Raw genomic sequence first — 20559 nt, forward strand, 5'->3', positions numbered from 1 at the left:
ATTTCCCACACTGAGCTGTGCACTTCCCACCCACCTCTCCCACTGATCAGTGTACTGCCCACGAACACAGACCCCACAGGTCCCTGCTGAGCTACTTAGTGCCCAAGCACACAGACCTCCACTGAGCTGTGCAATGCCCACCTACAAAGTCCTCTGAGCCCTCAAAGGAGTTGTGCACTGCACACAGCCCCTCACTGAGCTGCGCACTGCACACCCACACATACCTCCACTGAGTTGTGCACTGCTCTCATAGCTTCTCACTGAGCTGCGCACTGCACACCCACACATACCCCCACTGAGCTGTGCACTGCTCTCATAGCTTCTCACTGAGCTGTGCACTACCCACCCACCTTCCACCATTGTGCCCTGCACTATCCATTCACACAAACCTTCATGGAGTTGTGCACTGGCCAGCACACAGCCCTCCATTGAGCTGGGCACTGCCCACCCTCTCAGCCCTACACGGAGCTGTGTACTACATACCCACACAGCCCCTGACGTAGCTGTATAATCACACCTACACAGACCCCACTGAGCTGTATACTGCTCACCCACCAAACTCTGCACACAAAGCCCACAGTGATCTGTGCATTATCCACCCAGGCAGTCCTCCACTGAGCTGTGCACTGCCCACCTACACAGCCCTCCACTGAGCTGGGTACTGTCCACCCATGCAGTCTTCCACATACATTCCCAATGAGCAGTACACCTCCACCCACACAGAACCTCACTAGGCTGTGCATTGCCCACACACAGACCCCAAACAGCACTGCATTGAGTTGAGCATGGCCCACACATAGCTCCCCACTGAGCTCTGTACTTTCCACTCACAACATGTCCCCCACTGAGCTGTGCGCTGTTCATCCATAGAGCCCCCATTGAGCTGTGCACTGCTCAAGCCCTCAGTTCCTCAGTCTATCTACTCACAGAGGTGTGCACAGCTCACCCACCCAGAACAGGACTGAGCTACGCACTGTCCATCCACAAAGCCCTCACTGAGCTGAACACTGCCCACCCAAGCCACCCTCTCACCGAGTACTTTGGAACGGACTGATCATATCTGTGATATTGTGAAGGAACTACATACAATGAATGACTGTTTTAACTATGATGAATGGAGCATCTAGTCTCAGTTGAAAAGCAAATTCTGGGGAGGAAGGCAGGTGCTGGAAATAGTTCTGGCGGTCCTCCTGCCAGGCAGGAGGATGGCCTTGTCCTTTTATTATATTATATCCTTAACAAACTCTGCATATCTTCTATCAACCGTTTCACCCCAGATAGAGAGCCCACCTCCGACCCCCCTTCCAATGCAAGATATTCAAGAAAGGAGATGATTCAAATAGGAAATCTGATTATGGATCACTTGAATCTGATGATAGTGACACGTTTCAGGAAGATAATAGAAGTGATTAGACTAAAGATAATTGATTTGCAATCTCAGGATTAGACTGGACATGAACACCTGATCTTCCACCTTTCTCACCTACTAAAAGACTGTCTGTGAGGGGAACTGCACAGGCTCACAAAAGTCTTGCAATGAAACTCATCCACACATAATGGAGACATCCTTAAATCCTAATATAGGAGGCCATTTGAGATTCAAAGCCATCATGGAAATGCAGAGAGCCTCTGTAATGGACAGTGTGAGAACAGTCGCCACTGCTTTGCTCAGGATGAAGGACCATGTGCGGGCCCTTTGTGACAAGGGTTTTGCCACCTTGAAATTGTTGCACAGGCTTTTTCCATGGATCCCACTAGACTGTAGAACAGTCACGCAGAGCTTGCTTATGAGCCAGCTTGACTATGGCAACGCTCTATTTGTGGGCATGAATGAGTCTCTCTTCACGCGGTTACAGGTGCTCCAAAATGCTGCAGCCAAGCTGGTATGCAATAAAAACAGACTGAGCTCAGCATCAAAGTGCATGAAAGACCTGCACTGGCTTCCTATGCACCAAAGAGCTGTTTTCAAATTGCTCAGCCACGCTCACAGAGCACTATTCCAAAATGGCCCTAAAATACTACAGGGGAGAATCGAGTTCTATGTCCCTACAAGGAACCTGCGGTCTTCATAGCTAGCACTAGCCAGAACAAAACGTATAAAGAAAGTAAGGTCCGGAGGACGCTCCTTCTCATACCTGGCAGCCAAGAGATGGAATGATCTCCCCACAGACCTACGACTCACATCCAACTATCTGGAGTTCCGGAAAAAATTGAAAACTCATCTGTTCCCTAAAAACTAACACCTTCCTGCCTGTTCCAGCAGCCTAATACCCTCGGTCTTGCTATCAGCGCCTTGATATCCCATGGGATGAATGTCGCGCTCTATAAATAAATAAATAAATAAATGTCTTCTTCGTCACTTATATCCCTCGGTCCAAGAACACGCTTGCTGATGCGCTGCCACTAAGATATCCAATCACCTTTGCTCAAGCAATCATTCAACCCAATCAAATAACTGGTGCTGTACAAACATTTGAACAAGTGCATCTCACTCATTCTCAGTTAAATCCCAAGGTTCTTAAAGACTTAACCGAATCACTGACCGTCCAAGGAGATATGTATTTTCAACAACAGCCTCTAATCCTTCCTGCCAAGGACCTTACGGAAGAGGTTTTGTGAATGTATAGTGACACTGCCACAGCCTGCCTCGGAGGACCCACAACCACTCTCTTGTTAGTAGAGATCCTCCTGGTGGCCATACATAAATAAGGATGTCGAGCAGAATTTTCTGGCTTGTCCAACTTTACACTCACGGAAAATGAATGCATTCCAAACCATTTGTATCTAAACCTGTACCGCCTGAACCATGGCATAGGATGTCAACTGCTTTTATCCTTACATCACCTCCTGCAGGAGATTATCGATTTATTACAGTCGTAATTGAGTCCTTTTCCAAAATAACTCATTTTTCTCCTCTTAAAACCATACCATCAGCCTCCACCATGGCCAAACATTTCCTAACAAATACGGATTGATTAGAAGGGTTTGGAACAAAGACCATGGGTGACAAATCTGCCTGAAAAATGCAAAATGGTGCAAACTGTTCAGAACCAGTCTCAGAACTAAGCTGCAAGAATACACAATGTCTGTCTGCAACTTGGAAAACTAACTTCCAGTGACTGTGCCAAGCTTTCCTGACTAGAAGCGAGGGGCAACAGTCAGGTATTGACTGGGAGATTCTTTAGAACCCACAGTTGCAGTGGCTACTGCCAAATCCCCTTGCATGCGGAGTTTTGACTAGTCTGCAAGGATGGGTGACCTTGACCCTGCTCTATAGGAGTGACCTGACTGACTGCTCAGGAGAGCCCTTGTACGAGAAAGAGACAGGTGAGAAGAGGGGATGCAGAGGATGCCAGACAACTTTAAACCCACACTGTAATACAAGACCAGGTCATTACCGCTGTACTACAGGTGAGGTCCGAGGTCCTGGAATTGTCTCCTCAGTGACGGTGGCTGTGCTGACACCTGAGGCCTAGAGTGTCTTGAAACTCAACAAGCTGGCAGTTATGCTGTGCCATCTAACACCAAGTAGCATCTGAAGAACTAAAGAAGTTTTGGATACCATCTGTGGTTGGGCATGAAGAAGCTGCATGTGCTGGAAGAAGTGTGGCACCATCAGAAGGTAACTTCACCTGCACAAAGAGCTAACCACTGTGACACAGATGCTGAGTAGCTGCTTGCTTGGGTTTGAAATTAGGCTAAAGAAGAACCCAAGCTAGTGGTCAGGATCTCCTTGATCACAAGCATCACAACCGCGTCACAACCTCATATTGAATGGTGCTGGCACTGCCGGAGGATAATTAAGGTTATTATCATCACCACCCTTCTCATGAATTGTCCCCCCACCCACTGACTGGGTAGGGGCAAAGACTGCAGCATCGTGGCCCAATGAGTTATGCATGGCGTACAGGAGTATAGACCCCGCTGAATAGAGACGACTGCAGTCGCTCCCTGAATGAAAGAACTTCACACACTTTTCCACCCAGGACAGAGATGTACTGCAACATTTCATCCCAGAGGTCAGGAAAGAGTCCTTGACTAGCTGGGGACTGAATCAGAATATTCAAAGTGAGCGCCACTAAAAGATTGGCCAAAAAGTACTACTGAGAATCCCCATGGCAGAGCCAGGGGTCAATGTGGTTTACCACTTGTCAGACCCTGCTGGGGGAGCCATGGGGAAGGCAGAGGCTAGAGGTCCTCAACCATGGGGAGTTGAAGTCATATGCCAATGAAGGCACATGTCCAGCCCTAAGATGGCCCTGCAAAGTGGGTCAAGTACAACCCTTTCACACCTGACACTCGGGGAGCGAGGGAGAGGAGTCACAGGCCTCTCGGGAAGGTAGTGTGGGGGTGTTCAAGTTCAGCATTCAACAATTCAATAAAAGACACAATAACCTTGAAGTCCAGCCCAGTGTTTTTTCTTTATAAGAAAAAAAGTACTTTAATCACACAGTTGTACTCAATGCTACACATTTCAATGAGGACACAAGATAGTGTTCTTAGGTGTAATCCCTCGAAGGCTCTACCATCACCCCTTTTATTCTATACTCCTCCCGGTGATCCCACTGATTTAGGGTCCCCCTCCCTTCTGGTGAGTCAGGAGTAGTGTGAACCAAGTTCAGGTGCAGTTTATATGTGTCCACAGTTTAAATGCTCTCAGCGGTTCCTTTTCTTACCCTTCCTCGAGAGAGGTGATACTGTTTGAGTCTCTCTGGTCTACCTTGTTGAGGTGGTGGCCCCACTGAGTACCCAGCAGGAGATGCAGAGAACCAACAAGTCTTCTGATGGGCGTCAGAGCCAGATGCGGACCATATCTGGTAGCACACTCCCCCCAGCCCCTGTTGGATAAGTCGTGGTGCCGGGTTATGGATGAGCAGGAATGGGCCTACCTGCAGCTGTCTTGATCAGATGGCCTCATGGTGAACAGGCACAGAAACAGGCAGCTCATCAACCCATATAATAAGGAATGCAAAGGAGAGTCAGTTAGGACTGTAGACGACCACTTGTGCACATCTCGCTTAGTTTCGCAAATATAAGTTCATGCCCCTTTTTCATAAAAGAAAGTTACCAATGCAACACCAGAAGAAAGGCACTTGGGCTTTTCAAAAGATTCATCTAGGAACATGACTGGTATGTTCTACAAACCAAAGCATACTGTTGGCTTTTAAATCCTTTTAAATAATCTTTATAAATATTTTTTTCCCTTTTCTACCATATAATTGGTGCCCACGTATATTTTTGTTTTCAATGTAGAGTTCAAACAAGGTAAAACCGCCCTGAGGAAGACCCTCAAGACAAACAGGCGGCCCAATGTGAAGGTCGAAATGCGTCGGAGTACTCAAAAAAGTGTCCAGAGGGGGCATATCCCCACAACAAGATTAAGTTACTTATGGGTGAACCCAAAGCGCACATTGATATTCTCTAAGATCATTGCGTTAGAATATTCTTTATTTCAACCCCAAACCCATAGGACCACATGATACCTATGGGATCAATTGTTTGAGGGAGCATACTATAACCCAAATGTTTTGTTTGAGAATGTTCATTTGGACACGTATACTTAAGTGTTATGTCTGCACAGGCATTATATATGGAATTGACATGTTGAAATATTTGTATGTCTAATTTGTATTACTTGCGTAATGTATAAATGTTATATGTTTTCACATTTGCACTTTGAATTTACATGAGGAATAACCAAATAAAAAGCTTTCATGACAAATCAGTAGTTGTTTTATGTCAGACTATGTTTATTGTTTGTGTTTATATTGATGCCTCTTTGGAGTAAGGGATAAACACATATATGACAACAAAAATCTATGAATATGATATAGAGAGGGGGGTAGGGAGTACACAAATCCATAGATCAGAGGCATTAATTGCCCGACGGCACGTGTAATGGTTATCTGTTTACCGAAGTAATATATCTTTCTATGGTGTAGGGGGTACTTATGCTGTATATTTGATTGTACTTGATCCCGCCCCCACCACCTGAACAGGATCATCCCCTTGTATGTTAGATAACTTTCAGACTATGGGCATTTCTCTGTGTTTAACAATCTTGCGTGCCTTCCGTCAGACTCTCGGCCATGCTGGAGGTTGAGGGGAGCACATCTATGCATTCCACAAAGATGGCTATAAAACAACTGGGCAGGCAACTGGAATGACAGGCCTTTGCCCTTTGTTAGCTGTGCCGCATCTCTCCCGTGTGACACGTCGAGTGCATGATCATTGCGTGAGGAGTCCAATTCACAGGGTGCGACCCTCGGAGGTGGGGGTGTACACGTAGCATGCCTCAGACTACCTCCTCTGGACCTACTGAACTTGAGTTGTGTGTGTGTGGCTGGAGTTCGTCTGGTGCTACTCGTATCACTGTGCACCGTGTGTTGTGCCTCATTCCAGAGAGGTACAGCGCTTACCACTCATCGTGAAGTGCACCTAGCTGGTGCGACCGGTACAGCGAGCACCGAGTGTTGTGCCTCATGCCAGGGAGGTGAGGCATTCACAACTCATTGTTGTGTGGCTTTGACGGGGCTTGTGCTTCTGTATCATCACGTGCCACCGTTGTGCCTCAATCCAGCGAGGTATGACAATCGCAACTCATCATTGTGTGGAACTGTCTGGTGTGACCCGTATCATCGCACGCCAGCATTGTGCCCCATTCCAGGGAGGTACGACTATTGCAACTCATCAAAGTGTGGAACTGTCTGGTGCGACCCGTACCATTGTGTGATGGGCATTGTACCCCATTCCAGGGAGGTATGACTATTGCAACTCATCGTTGTATGGAACTGGCTGGTGCTACTGTACCATCGCAATCCAGCGTTGTGCCTCATTCCAGGGAGGTATGCCACATGCAACTCATCATTGTGTGAAACTGTCCGGTGCAACTCATAACATTGTGCTTCAGACGTGGCACCTGGCCTGACTGGGTGCTTCTTGAATTAACATGTGTCTGACGGGGCGCCCCTTCTCCCAAGGGACTTTCCATCTTCAGCCCCCATTTCCCGTTTGTTCTCCTGTTGGGCCCCAGTGCAACAAACCAACTACCTCTCTCCTGTGGCCCCAACAACTTTGTGGTCAGGTAAATATCTCCTGGGCTGGACCTGGGTAGGGAGGGTAACTGACTGGGCGGAAGGAACGATTTTGTGAACGACCGGGAGCAGGTCAAAAGACTGCTCGATTTCCCCCTTTGTGCTCTGCAGACTTGGGCTGGTGCTAGAAGGTCCCGGTGGAACCTTATTGAGTAACCTGTTACTGCTCTCAGCTTCGTCTGCTCTGCATCCTGTGGATGAACTCCAGAGGGGTGGCCAAACCCACTAATTGCCAACTACCTCCTAATTAATCCTGCTACCTACCCCACCTCTTTCTCTGGGATTCTGACTACATTTTTACCGGGAGACCTGGGGGATTGCTGGGTGGTGGAAAATTTGTGTGAGCCCGGTGATGCCACAACTTTCCCACACAAAAATGTGTGAAAAAAGTGATTGTTTCAGCTAAAATTGAGGTTTGCAGGGGATTCTGGGTAAGGAAACGTTGGGGGATCCACGCAAGCCATACCTCCCTGGAAGCCCCCGGGTGTCTAGTTTTCAGAAATGTGTGGGTTTGGTAGGTTTCCCTAGATGGCCGCCGAGCACGGGGCCCAAAACCCAGGTGACCCCCCTTGCAAAACCAGGTGGTTTTGAGATGGGCAATTTTGATGTCGCATCACTACGTTTTGGGCCCTTGCCTGTTGGGGGTACTTGGGCCTCCCACACAAGTGAGGCACCATTTTTATCGGGAGACCCGGGGGAACGCTGGGTGGTGGGAAAAATGTGTGGGTTTGGTAGGTTTCCCTAGGTGCCGGCTGAGCTAGGGTTCACAAACTACAGCTAGGCACTTTGCCAAAAAAGGGTCATTTTTCACTGCGAAATTGAGGTGTGACCACATTGCATTTTGCGCCGTTTCCTGTAGCGGGCACTAGGCCAACCGCCGCAAGTGAGGTACCATTTCTCTCGTAAGACTTTGGGGAACGCGGGGTGGGTGTAAAATTGTGGATCCACGCAGATTCCAGAACTTTCCACCACAGAAATGTGGGGAAAATGTGTTTTTTTGGACAATTTTTTAGGTTTGCAAGGGATTCTGGGTAATAGAACCTGTTGGGAGGCAGTCAAGACACTCCATCCTGGATTCCCTGGGTGTCTAGTTTTCATAAATGTATAGGTTTGCTAGGTTTCCGTAGGTGCCGGCAGAGCTAGGGTTCAAAAACTACAGCTAGGCACTTTGCCAAAAAGGGTAATTTTTCACTGCGAAATTGAGGTGTGACCACGTTGCGTTTTGTGCCGTTTCGTGCTGCGGGCACTATGCCAACCCACACAAGTAAGGTACCATTTTTCTCGTAAGACTTTGGGGAATGCTGGGTGGGTACAAATTTGTGGATCCACGCAGATTCTAGAACTTTCCACCACAGAAATGTGGGGATAATGTGGTTTTTTGGACACTTTTTTAGGTTTGCAGGGGATTCTGGGTAACAAAACCTGGTGGGAGGCAGTCAAGTCTCCCCATCCTGAAGTCCCCTGGGTGTCTAATTTTCAAAAATGTATAGGTTTGCTAGGTTTCCCTAGATGCCGGCAGAGCTAAGGTTAAAAAACTACAGCTAGGTACTTGCCAAAAAAGGGTCATGTTTCCCTGTGAAATTGAGGTGTGACCATGTTGCGTTTTGCACCGTTTCCTGTCGCGGGCAGTAGGCCGACCCACACAAGTGAGGTACCATTTATCTCTGAAGACTTTGAGGGACGTGGGGTGGGTGGAAATTTGTGGATCCATACAGATTCCAGAACTTTCCACCACAGAAATGTGGGAAAAATTTGTTTTTTTTGACAATGTTTTAGGTTTGCAAGGGATTCTGGGTAACATAACCTGGTGAGAGGCAGCCAAGTCACCCCATACTGGATTCCCCATGGCATCTAGTTTTCAAAAATGTATAGGTTTTCTAGGTTTCCCTAGGTCCCGTCAGACCTACGGTTCAAAAGCGGCAGCTAGGCACTTTGCCAAAAAAGGGTAATTTTTCACTGCGAAATTGAGGTGTGACCACGTTGCGTTTTGCGCCGTTTCCTGTCGTGGTCACTAGGCCGACCCACACAAGTGAGGTTCCATTTTTCTCGGACGACTTTGGGGAACGCGGGGTGCATGAAAATTTGTGGATCCACGCAGATTCCAGAACTTTCCACCACAGAAATGTGGGGAAAATTTGTTTTTTTTCTCAATTCTTTAGGTGTGCAAGGGATTCTGGGTAACAAAACCTGGTGGGAGGCAGTCAAGTCACCACATCCTGGATTCCCCTGGGTGTCTAGTTTACAAAAATGTATAGGTTTGTGAGGTTTCCCTAGGTGCCGGCAGGGCTAGGGTTAAAAAACTACAGCTAAGAACTTTGCCAAAAAAGGGTCATTTTTCACTGCGAAATTGAGGTATGTCCACGTTGCGTTTTGCGCCGTTTCCTGTCGCGGGCACTAGGCCGATCCACACAAGTGAGGTACCATTTTTCTCGGAAGACTTTGCGGAATGCGGGGTGTGTGGAAATTTGTGGATCCACGCAGATTCCAGGACTTTCCACCACAGGAATGTGTGGAAAATGTGGTTTTTTTGACAATTTTTTAGGTTTGGAAGGGATTCTGGGTAACATAACCTGGTGGGAGGCAGTCAAGTCACCACATCCTGGATTCCCCTGGATGTCTAGTTTTGAAAAATGTATAGGTTTGCTAGGTTTCCCTAGGTGCTGGCAGAGCTAGTGTTCAAAAACTACAGCTAGACACTTCGCAAAAAAAGGGTACATTTTCATTGTGAAAATGTGGTGTGAGCCATTTCCTATCGTGGGCACTATGCCTACCCACACAAGTGAGGTACCATTTTTATCGGGAGACTTAGGGTAATTCAGATTTGTAAAGCAACTGTTATTATCTATTGATTTGTGATGCATTTCTGCCTTCCAAATGAAAGACATTGTGTAAATAATAAGTCATTTTGAAAAATGACCGATAATTCTCATGCTAGTATGAGTATTCCCAATTTCTAAAATGTGCAAATATGTACTGTTTCTAAACTCTATAATTTGTTCCCATTTCAGAAATACATAGGTGTCTTTCATACCGATTTTTCCATGTATACATTTTCCCACAATAATTGCTATATACCCGAAACATAATAAAAAATAATTGCAAATTGCTGCTCAGTTTTTGACTCTGGGTTCGTCGGGTTCTTGGTGAACCTACAAGTCCTATATATCCCCACAACCAGGAAGGTTCAGTGGATGTAAGGGTATATTACTTTCAAAGAACTGTCATAATTAGAAGAAGTTACAGGTGAAAACATTCACACAAAAGGCTGTTTTTTTCAACTAATTTTCAATTTTTCCTATATTTAACTGTTAGTTTTTATGAAGAAACCTTGATGGATCTACACAACTGACCCCTTGCTGAATTTAGAATTGTATCTACTTTTCTCAAATGTATAATATAGCTTTCCAGGATCCATTATTGCTTTCACACCCATTTCTACCATTAACTGGAAGGAGGTTGAAAGCACAAAAATAGCAAAAATAGGCTCTGTCCCACAAAAATGTCAAAACTGTGTAAAAAATTGTTGGTTTTCTGACAAAAGTCTGTCATTCCCTACAAGCTGGGTAAATGGTAATTTCAGCCCCACAAACCCTTTTTTGATACCATTTGCAGAGAAAAACCCAGACGCTTTCATTTGAAGCCCGTTTTTCCCATTTTTCCCCAAAAAAACAACAATTTGCTGTATTTTGGCTAATTTCTGGGACCCCTACAGGGGAATCCACAAACCCTGGGTACCTTTACAATCCCCATGATGTTGGAAGAAAAGGACGCAAATTTGGCGTGGATACCTTATGTGGTCAAAAAGTTACAGGGGCCTAAGCGCGCACTACCCCAAATAGCAAAAAAAAGGCTTAGCACGGGGTGGAAAAGGCCTAGCAGCGAAGGGGTTAAGAAGACAGCGTTGATTAAGTCCCTAACGGCCTGAGCTGGGGTAGCTGAGGAGATGCAAGGGGGGATGGAGGGTGAGCCCCCCAACCTCACCCAAGAGGGAGGTGAGGATGATGCCCCTTCCATTTTTAGGTCTCGCCTAGCGTTGCAGCGCCAATGCGCTGCCATCGCTTTGCGAGGCATGCAGTATATACTGTAGTGTGGAAGCTTCGTGGAAGCTCCACTCACTCTCTGCCCATTGGCTTTTGTCTTAAATGCTGCCTTCCGATTGATTTGAGGCTTGTTAGTCCCTCCTCATTCTTCATTTGTAGCCTTCCATGGCTATTGGCCCCTTTACTCCTAACACTATTTTCTTCCCTGTCTCCCCACCCCATCGCCCCCTCCCTCAGTCTGTGACTTTTCAACCTCCCCTGCCCCTCCCCCCCGACTCTCATTCGTGTTTTCTTGCCTGCCGGCACTTCCGTTTTCATCTTTATTATTGCCACCTTGAAATATGTACGTTCAGGATGTGTGCTGTACAAAAACTTCTCTTATTTAATGAACTAGATTTTAATGTTACTCTAAATATAATAAGACTCTAGGCAACATTCGGGGTATGCATGGCAACTCTTAGTTCACAAATGGCATTGTTGTCGGGCAGGAGGAGCGGCAGTGTTTTAACTCATACTTAAAACAAGCACTTTTAATAACTTCCTCTCAATTCAGTGCTATAATCTTGTGTACTGAGGTGACGTGCTGAAGAAATGCAATTTTTTTTAATTCTGAAGAGACATTATTGCACATTTACATCATGTTTATTGTACGATTCACATGCCGATCATTTTCACATCTCGCCCACTGGCTCGTATACGCTTGGCTCTTCTCCAGCTGGCTCTACCTGCTAATTAATATATTGGCTTGCGCACCTCTAACAAAGAGAGATGAATGGATACATGAGAGTGAGCCCGGTAGATGGTAGAAAAATAGACTGGTGCAGACAAACAGACAAAGTTGCCTCCATAGCCTCACGTCAGAATCATCACTTTCAATAACCTGTAAATCTGCCGGCAACTCCTGCATGCCCCAACCTCATCCCCCTCACCTATTCTTATCAGAAGCGGCAGATTCTGAGCTGTGCCCTGCTGGTGCAGAGGAGCACGGCAGAGTCTGTAGAAGAGCTAGGATCCCTAGCCTCTCCGGGCGAGCACCTAAGCCTTCCAGGTGCCTTCACACTCAGGATAAATGAATACATTTTGTTCTGTGCTTTAGTCGTCCCTCTGTGAGCACTGTCTGGTAGATGAACCTCTGTGTTAATAAACACATTCAAAGAGGTGGTTGGGTACAAACAAACAACAGCCACAATACCGTACGTTTTGAACGTGTAGTTAAATAACTGCTCACCGAGTACCTCATTGGCTGATCATTCCATGGCACTACCAAAACTACATTTGGACACATTTGCTCAACTGTAAAAGACTCCCTTCTATGGGTTATTTAACAACTCGGGGCTTTGGGGTTAGGTAACCTACTTTGGATGCTGTGTAAAAGAGTAAATACAAAAATTAATGCAATGAAACTAAGCAACCAGTACTGTCTAAAACACAGTGAAAGCTGACACGCATTCTGGCATTTTGTTTAGTTAATGTCGATTTCTTCATGGATGCGAGTAAAGTACTCTTAATATCTTAATGAAATCTGCACTCTTTTAACTAATAGCACTGGGCGACCTTTGACTACTAGGCAATGAATACATTTTCATGTACCCCCGAAGCCCCCATGCCCCTGCCCCATTGGCAAACTTCATTGCCTGACAGTGTTTTGGCGATAACCAAGACGCAGGATAGTGAGTCAAATAGTCCAGAAAATGAAAAAGAAGCCGGGATTCAGATTCACATGCTCCGATCCCGATTGCGTTGTTTAGTCTGTAAGCACTAATTTTATTAATGAGTTTAGCATTATTAAAGCACCACGGTGTGCATGTGTGGAGTCACTTCACCCATGAGGTACGTGCCAAGCAATTATTGACACAATCCACACTGCGTCTTTTTCAATATATTTATTACGAAGTGCAGGACCTTTCCAAGGGATTTTGCACACTACATACATTCAATCCAAAAATAAAACGTGTAGGTAAAAAAGAAATTAACAACGTCAATAGCTCTAACTCACAAATGCGAGACCTATTTGCATTGCAAATGCTTGTTTCTAGTGTTAGCCATATGATCCCAGGTGGTGGGAGGGGGGGAAGGGTCCCTTACTCAGGTACCACTACTGTCCCTTGCAGAGAGACAGCTTCAGGCTCAATTGGAGTTTATTTGCCTTGGAGAAGGAGAAATTCGAACTGGCTAAGAGAAGATGGGAGAGGGAGGAGGAGAAGAGGAATGGTGGCAACGAAAGTGAAGAAGATGTTGAGATGTCCTGGGGTGGTAGATTTGAACCTAAACTTCCCAAGGGCATAGTACCCAAGTACATTGAGGGGGATGACATTGACAAGTGGGTAGCAGCTTTTGAGAGGGCCCTTAAAATGAGTAGGGTCCACTCTAAGTATTGGGGTGCACTCCTGTGGGAGTTGATTCCAGTGGCTTGGAGGGATAGGCTCCTGACCCTGAAGGGAGAGGATGCAGAATTATATCAGCAGATGAAGGCATGCTTAGTCAAGAGATTTGGTCTGACTCCAAAGCATTACAGGGTGAAGTTTAGAGGCACCCAGAAATTGAGTTCAAAGTCTTGGGTAGACTTTGTGGACATTTCAGTGAAGGCACTGGAAGGCTGTTTTTTTGGTAACACAGTTGACTCATATGAGGGATTGTATAGTTTGTTTTTAAAAGAAGATATGTTGACTCACTGTGCAGAAGAGAAGTTACGCCAGTATCTAGTGGACTCTAAGCTGACAGACCCCAGAGAGCTGGGAGAAGCAGATGATGAGTGGGTGAGAACCCGGGTTTCCATTCAGCACCAGGGGGTGACCAGAAGAAAGGAGGACAGGTCCCGCCCCAGGGGAAAGCCCAGGGAAAGGAAGGTCAAAACCAAGAGTCCTCCAAAGATCCACAAAAAACCTGCACAAGGAGGGGGGGCCCCGAGCCAACCCAAATTCAAAGAGAGGGGGCATCAGGGAAAGAATGGTAGGTTCTTTGATCCCTCAAAGGTGGGTAAGTGCTTTGACTATAAACAGCCAGGGCACAAACGGGGAGATGCTGTCTGCGCCAAGAAGCTCCCCCCTAAGGGGTCATCCACAGGGATTGCCAGTGTAGGGGTAGGGGTGGAGAATGGTGCCCCAGAGAGGGGTAGTCAGGTGATAGAAGCAACCTTAGTGTCCCTGGGTGGGGTGAATATTGCAACCCTTGCTGCCTTACCTCCAAACATGGACAAGTACAGGCAGAGGCCTAAAGTGAATGGGGCTGAGGTTGAGGCTATCAGAGACACTGGGGCTAGTGTAACTATGGTCCTGGATGAACCAGAGAGGTTGTTACCGGGTGAGTTTCACCAGGTGACATATGCAGACAGCACTACCAAACTCCATCCTATGGCTGTGGTGGATTTGGATTGGGGAGGTGTGACAGGCCCTATGAAGGTAGCTGTGTCAAAGGTGCTCCCAGTCCAGTGTTTACTGGGCAATGATCTTGTGTGGTCAGAGGTGAAGAGAGAAATCCATATGAAAATATTGGAGCTCCCTGAGTGGGTATGTGCTGTGACTAGGTCACAGACTAGCCAGAAGGGAGGGGCTGGACACTTGGACCCTGGAACAAAGGGTCAAGCATCCAAGGGCAAGGGCACTCGGCCTGGTGAGCCAGCCCAGGGAACTCCAGAGGTGCAGGAAGAATCAAACCCTGATGGGGAGGATCTGGCCTCTGAGGGAGGGACTCCATCCCTGCCAGAGCTGTCAGATTTGGCAGAACTGACAGGAGCAGGTGGACCCTCCAGAGAGGAGTTCAGTCAGGGACAGCGCACCCTTGAAAGCTTGAGGCGGATTGCTTCTAAGCAAGAGGAGGGGGATGACAGTGGGTTTCACAAACTCTACTGGGAAGATGGACTGCTTTATACTGAGGCCAGAAACCTCAAGGAGGGGGCCACCAGGAGGTTGGTGGTGCCCCAGAAGTACAGAGAGTTCATCCTGACTTTGGGTCATGATATCCCCTTGGCAGGACATTTGGGACAGACAAAGACATGGAACCGGTTGGTGAACCATTTCTACTGGCCCCTTTTGTCTGAAAAGGTAAAGGACTTTTGCAGCTCCTGTGTCACCTGTCAGGCTAGTGGCAAGGCAGGGGGCAAGATAAAGGCTCCCATAATACCACTGCCAGTGGTTGGGGTTCCTTTTGAAAGGGTGGGGATGGACATTGTTGGTCCCCTGGACGAACCTACTGCATCAGGGAATAGGTATATCTTAGTGGTAGTTGACCACGCCACTAGATACCCTGAAGCCATCCCTCTTAGAACCACTGATGCTCCTGCTGTGGCTAGAGCACTGCTTGGTGTGTTCACCAGAGTGGGTTTTCCGAAAGAGGTGGTGTCAGATAGGGGCACGAACTTCCTGTCCAGCTATCTGACTGCTATGTGGGATGAGTGTGGTGTCAACTACAAGTTCACCACCCCCTATCACCCACAAGGAAATGGTCTTGTTGAGAGATTCAACAAAACCCTGAAGGGCATGATAAATGGGTTGTCAGAGAAACTCAGGAGGAGATGGGATGTTCTTCTCCCATGTCTACTGTTTGCCTACAGAGAGGTGCCACAGAAAGGGGTTGGTTTCAGTCCTTTGAGTTGTTGTTTGGACACCCTGTGAGGGGGCCATTGAGCCTGCTAAGAGAGTTTTTAGAGAAGCCTCTTAAGGAAGCTAAGGAAAATGTGCTTTATTATGTGCTAGGCCTGAGATCTAGAATGGCAGAGTACATGTACAAAGCAAACAGGAAACTGGAGGCCAGCCAGGAGCTCATGAAGCACTGGTATGATCAAAAGGCTACTATGCCTGAGTATACTCCAGGACAGTTGGTGTGGGTGTTGGAGCCTGTGGCTCCCAGGGCCCTCCGTTACAAGTGGAGTGGGCCCTATCCAATCTTAGAAAAGAAGGGCGAGATTACCTATTTGGTTGACCTTGGCACCCCCAGGAACCCTCACAGGGTCCTGCATGTGAATAGACTGAAACCCCACCATGACAGGGCAGACATGACCATGTTACTGGTCACTGATAAGGGTGTGGAGGAGGAAACGGAGCCTGTGCCCGACCTCCTCTCCACTAATGTGCAAGATGGGACAGTGGAGGGAGTTTGTACTCTCTCCCAAATTGACAGACCAGCAGCACAGAGACTGTAAGCAGGTCCTGGAGCAGTTTGCTGGCCTGTTCTCTTTGACCCCAGGCATCACTGAGTGGTGTGTGCACCACATTGACACTGGTTATTAATTAATAAATATTGACAGGAGAGGACTAGCCGGACCATTCAAAGACTTCCTAGAATGGTAGTAGTAAATCCAACAATATTATATTGTTGAATTTCTCCTAAAGTGTACATACAAAAAGTTAGACTTTCTTGTTTGAAAGTCCAAATTCAACCTTCCAGTGGTCTACCCTGATTGGTCAGAGTTAAGTGGATTAGCCGGGCTGCTTTGAAGAGGTGATATAGAACCACTCTGCTGGGAGGGCAGTGTGCTGGTCTATAGGAATGCCAGGCCAGGAGGTGGAGTCGTAAACTATGCTCTTCAAAGGCAGAGGGGAGGCCTGGGTTTCAGTTTCACTCTGACACTCTTGACCCAGAGTCAGGGCCAGGCTTAAGGAAGGTATGTGCAGATGGTAGGGGGAGAGTCCATGGAAATAAGCCATAAGGTGTGTTTAGCCAGCTCTTACCTCCTTATTGGAAAATCAGCCATTATGGATTTGGAAGAATGATGCACTCTGGGACAAAATAATGCCACACTCTACAGTATGTGGTCATAACCATGAGGAGTTGCCCTGCTCTCATTGGTCAGAAGTGACCTGGTGCTTGACCCAGAGAATTTTGAATAAGTATCTGAGAGGGACAGAGCCCTCCAGATCTGCTGCTTGAAACTGAATGATGCAAGAAGTTCCCGGCTGAAAAGATTTTGCTGTGCAAGGAACTCTAAGGCTTGGCCTCTGAAGACTGCACCAAGTGAAACTGCAGCCCTGTGCATTACCTTGCTGCCAAAGGACTCAAGAGTGGAACTCCCTGCAAGCTACAGGTTAACAGAGCTCACCTGGACAGCCCCACAAAGAATTCCCATCCTGGAGTACTGGTTGATTTGTAAGGGTTTTGTTCAAATGGATTGCGGAATTGAAGTTTCACACTTTCAAGGACCCTCTTGGAGATTCCAGAACCTTGGACTGTGTGTTGGATACTTTGGGACCAGCAAGCAGAACTACAGGAAGGAGTTCTAACTGGACCCGCCTGCTGGAGAAGGCGGCACAACACAGTGGTGAGATATTTTCCAGAACTGTTTCTAAAGGTTTGTCCCTGTCAGAGAAAACAAAATTACTAAAAGGGGCACTGTTGGTTTCTAAGCCCTAGAAAGTGACTAATCTTTAAAATATTCATATCTCTGGTTCCCTACAGTGGATTTTTGTTTTGTTTTGATGTCATTTAAAATATACATATATTGCCTATTTTTATAAATTGGTGTTGGATTTTTATTTTGTGTTGTGTCTTAATTATTTACTGAAATAGTGTTTTTGAATGCTTTACATACCTGTCTTTGAAGTTAAGCCTGTCTGCTCGCAGCCACGTTACCAAGAGTTGAGCATAGGAATAATTTTTTAAGACCTATGCTGGGTCCTATCATGTGTTAGTGGCCTTATTGCCAGTGGCAGACCTACATTTGCCCCTACCAATAACCCACTTTCCAACAAACTCCATCTAGGGCCCATAAATTAAAAAAAAGTACCCATGCCCATAAATTTAGAAAAAGAACCCACGCTTTCTTTTGCCCATGCTCCACAGCATCTTCACGATGCTGTGCAGCATTGCTAAAAAGCAAAAGTAAAACTAATAAGTTCTAGAGGATAGATTCGTTTTTGCAATTATTCTTGTCCAGCCCATTGGTGTTCTTGCTGTGATGTGCCAGGGACAACAGAGATTGTGGGGTACTAAGTGAAATTGTCTGAGGTGCTGGTAGTGATGGTGTTTTAGATGATGCAGTTGGTTTTGAGAACAGTGCAGGCCAGGAATGGGAGCCAGTAGGGTTCCTTTACGATACGGGTGATGTGGGTATGTTTCTCCGGGCTCTTGATGAGTCTTCTGCGGCTTGTGGGATGCCCTTAAGGAGTGCACTGTAGAGTCTGGTCAGGTCGTGGACGTTGACACCAGCCAGATGCGAGACTCTGAGGGCTTGGGCAGCAGCTCTGAAGTCCCTAAAGTCAGTAGAGAGAGCTTGTTCCATGATTCTTGTTCTTGGCAACTAGCAGGAATTCTGTATTGATGTGCCTAAGTGATTACGTGTGCTGAGATTGATTCAAGCATTCCATCCATCACCCTGTTGCTTTTGCATTTGAAGCTCTAAGTCTGCCGGGTATGCCCATACATTGGTGCCGGGCTCACTGTGCCACTGGAACCCAGCTGAAGAGACCATAACAAAGGCAAACCCGGTCCTATGTTGCTTATGTTATCCTTCATGGAGGACCTGGCCTGGCAGTTCATGCTGGACTGTTCCCATGAGAAACAGGGTCAAGACTGATTTGCATATAGCTAGATTCAAACTGAGAGGGCATGGTGTGCAAAATAACCATGAATTGCGATGCAGCCCTGAGTGATTACCTGTGGCTGAGATTATTCAAGCATTCCATCCATCACTTTTTTGTTTCCCTTGTTTTTTGACCTACATTGCATTAGACAGGTCTCACCCTCCAATGCCCTCTATTTTGGTCTGTAAACGTCTCGTTCCTTTCGCAGTTGGATGCTTCACTGGTGATTGATAGACTCAAAGAGGGCACGCAATCCTGAGAGTAAGGAGTACACGTACTATTCTGGGATACATGACCTACATGTATGGGTAGGTAATTTGCTGTGCAATACCTGTATGCATGGGTTACGCATGCTGAGTATCTTGCTAAAGCGTGCTCAAATTATGGCACATTCATGCGGTCATTGATCTGGGATATCTCCGGAAAGGCTATCCTGAAGTGAAAACTTAATGTAGAAATGTTAGAGGATCCATTTTTTAAAGATACACTAGGGGAAACCATTCGCAATTATTTTACTGAAAATAAGGGCAAGGCATCGTCCCTGCTGGTGGAGTGGGAGGCGTTCAAGATTTTGGTCAGGGCCAGATGTCAGATGCATAATGCGCTGATTGCAAAATACTGGTTGCAATTTGCGACCAGTATTATTTGCTACCATTGTTGTATTTTGACAACGGACCAATGTACTAATAGATCAGTTTGCAAAATGTTGAAATGTAGCGGGTCGAAATTTGACCTACCTCATGAATATTAATGAGGAAGGTTGCAAACTGCGGCCTACAATGATTCAAGCCATTATAGGGATGGTGGCCTTCTGGGGTCAGCAGACTACTAGTGATTGCTTTTCAATAAATCATTTTTTTAATGCAACTTGCCTTCCATAAAGGAAAATGGGATATGTTTACTAAAATAAATTAGATAACATTTTTCAAAAGGAGGCCACTGAACCACTGCCTACTATAGAAAAAATGTCAATATTCACAGAGGGGAAGGGGTCCTTTGGGGACCCGCTCCCATTTGTGAATGCCTTTCCCCTACGGGTCCAGTGGGGAGCACCAAAGCCCTGGCAAGGGACTACACCACTCTCAATCCAGAATAGTCTGCGGGCAGCCTATGGAGATGAGAGGATTCGGACAGCCCGGACGCGGGTTTCCACATTGACAGATGGATGCTGAAAATACGATCCTTGCAAATACCGATTCAGTATGTAAATCCAAATAGTGATTCTGCAACATGCTTCCGAATAGCAATTTGGGTTTCAAACGTGGCAAAAAGCCTTAGTACCAATATAGGCAACACTCCCCATCCTTTGCAGAGTTAGCATGCACAATGGAATAAATAAATACACAATACAATTCTTTGTTGGGAAAAGATTGCTGCAGGTTTTTTTCCATACAAAAGTATGCAACATGGTGGGTTAACTTACGGCGATCCAAGGGCAGGTAGCGGTGGCTGGCCTACGCTGCCCTGCCCACCTGAAGAGTCAAATTGCACCGTGACCAATCCAATCGGTGCTACCAGTTATGAGGGGATTCCCCCCTTGAATACCGTTAACCACTGGTTCATCACTTTACTCACGCCCTTTTTAGGGCGGAGCGTTGCAAGGCAAGCCCCCGGTTACACAGGCTTACAACCGCCCGAAGGACTAGCGAGGCACCGACGATTCTTTCTCCAGGGTCTCGCTGTAAAGACTCCTGGGGTTTGGCACAGGCACCCCTATTGTGCTCCTGAAGAGGTACTCTTCTGTACCCTTCCACGTCCGGATCGCCCTGTAACTCCGCCAAAGCACTGGAGGTGGCCACCGTCGCCTCCAGGGCCCCCCACCAAGGTCTACCGTTTCCTTCACTTCGGTTTCCAGCGCTTCACTAATGTCCCTTTAAAACAGATACATGCCCACCTTAGACAGGTGCAGCC

At 46.7% G+C, this 20559-nt stretch overlaps 1 protein-coding gene across 3 annotated transcripts in view; it reads right to left on the minus strand.

The window, feature by feature from the left end:
- LOC146830262 (E3 ubiquitin-protein ligase TRIM39-like) overlaps nucleotides 1-20559 on the minus strand; it is a 338681-nt gene that overhangs the window by 95676 nt on the left and 222446 nt on the right. The window lies entirely within an intron of this gene.

This window comes from Triturus cristatus, chromosome 5_1 (genome assembly GCF_964204655.1).
Source record: "Triturus cristatus chromosome 5_1, aTriCri1.1, whole genome shotgun sequence".
Classification (NCBI taxonomy): domain Eukaryota; kingdom Metazoa; phylum Chordata; class Amphibia; order Caudata; family Salamandridae; genus Triturus; species Triturus cristatus.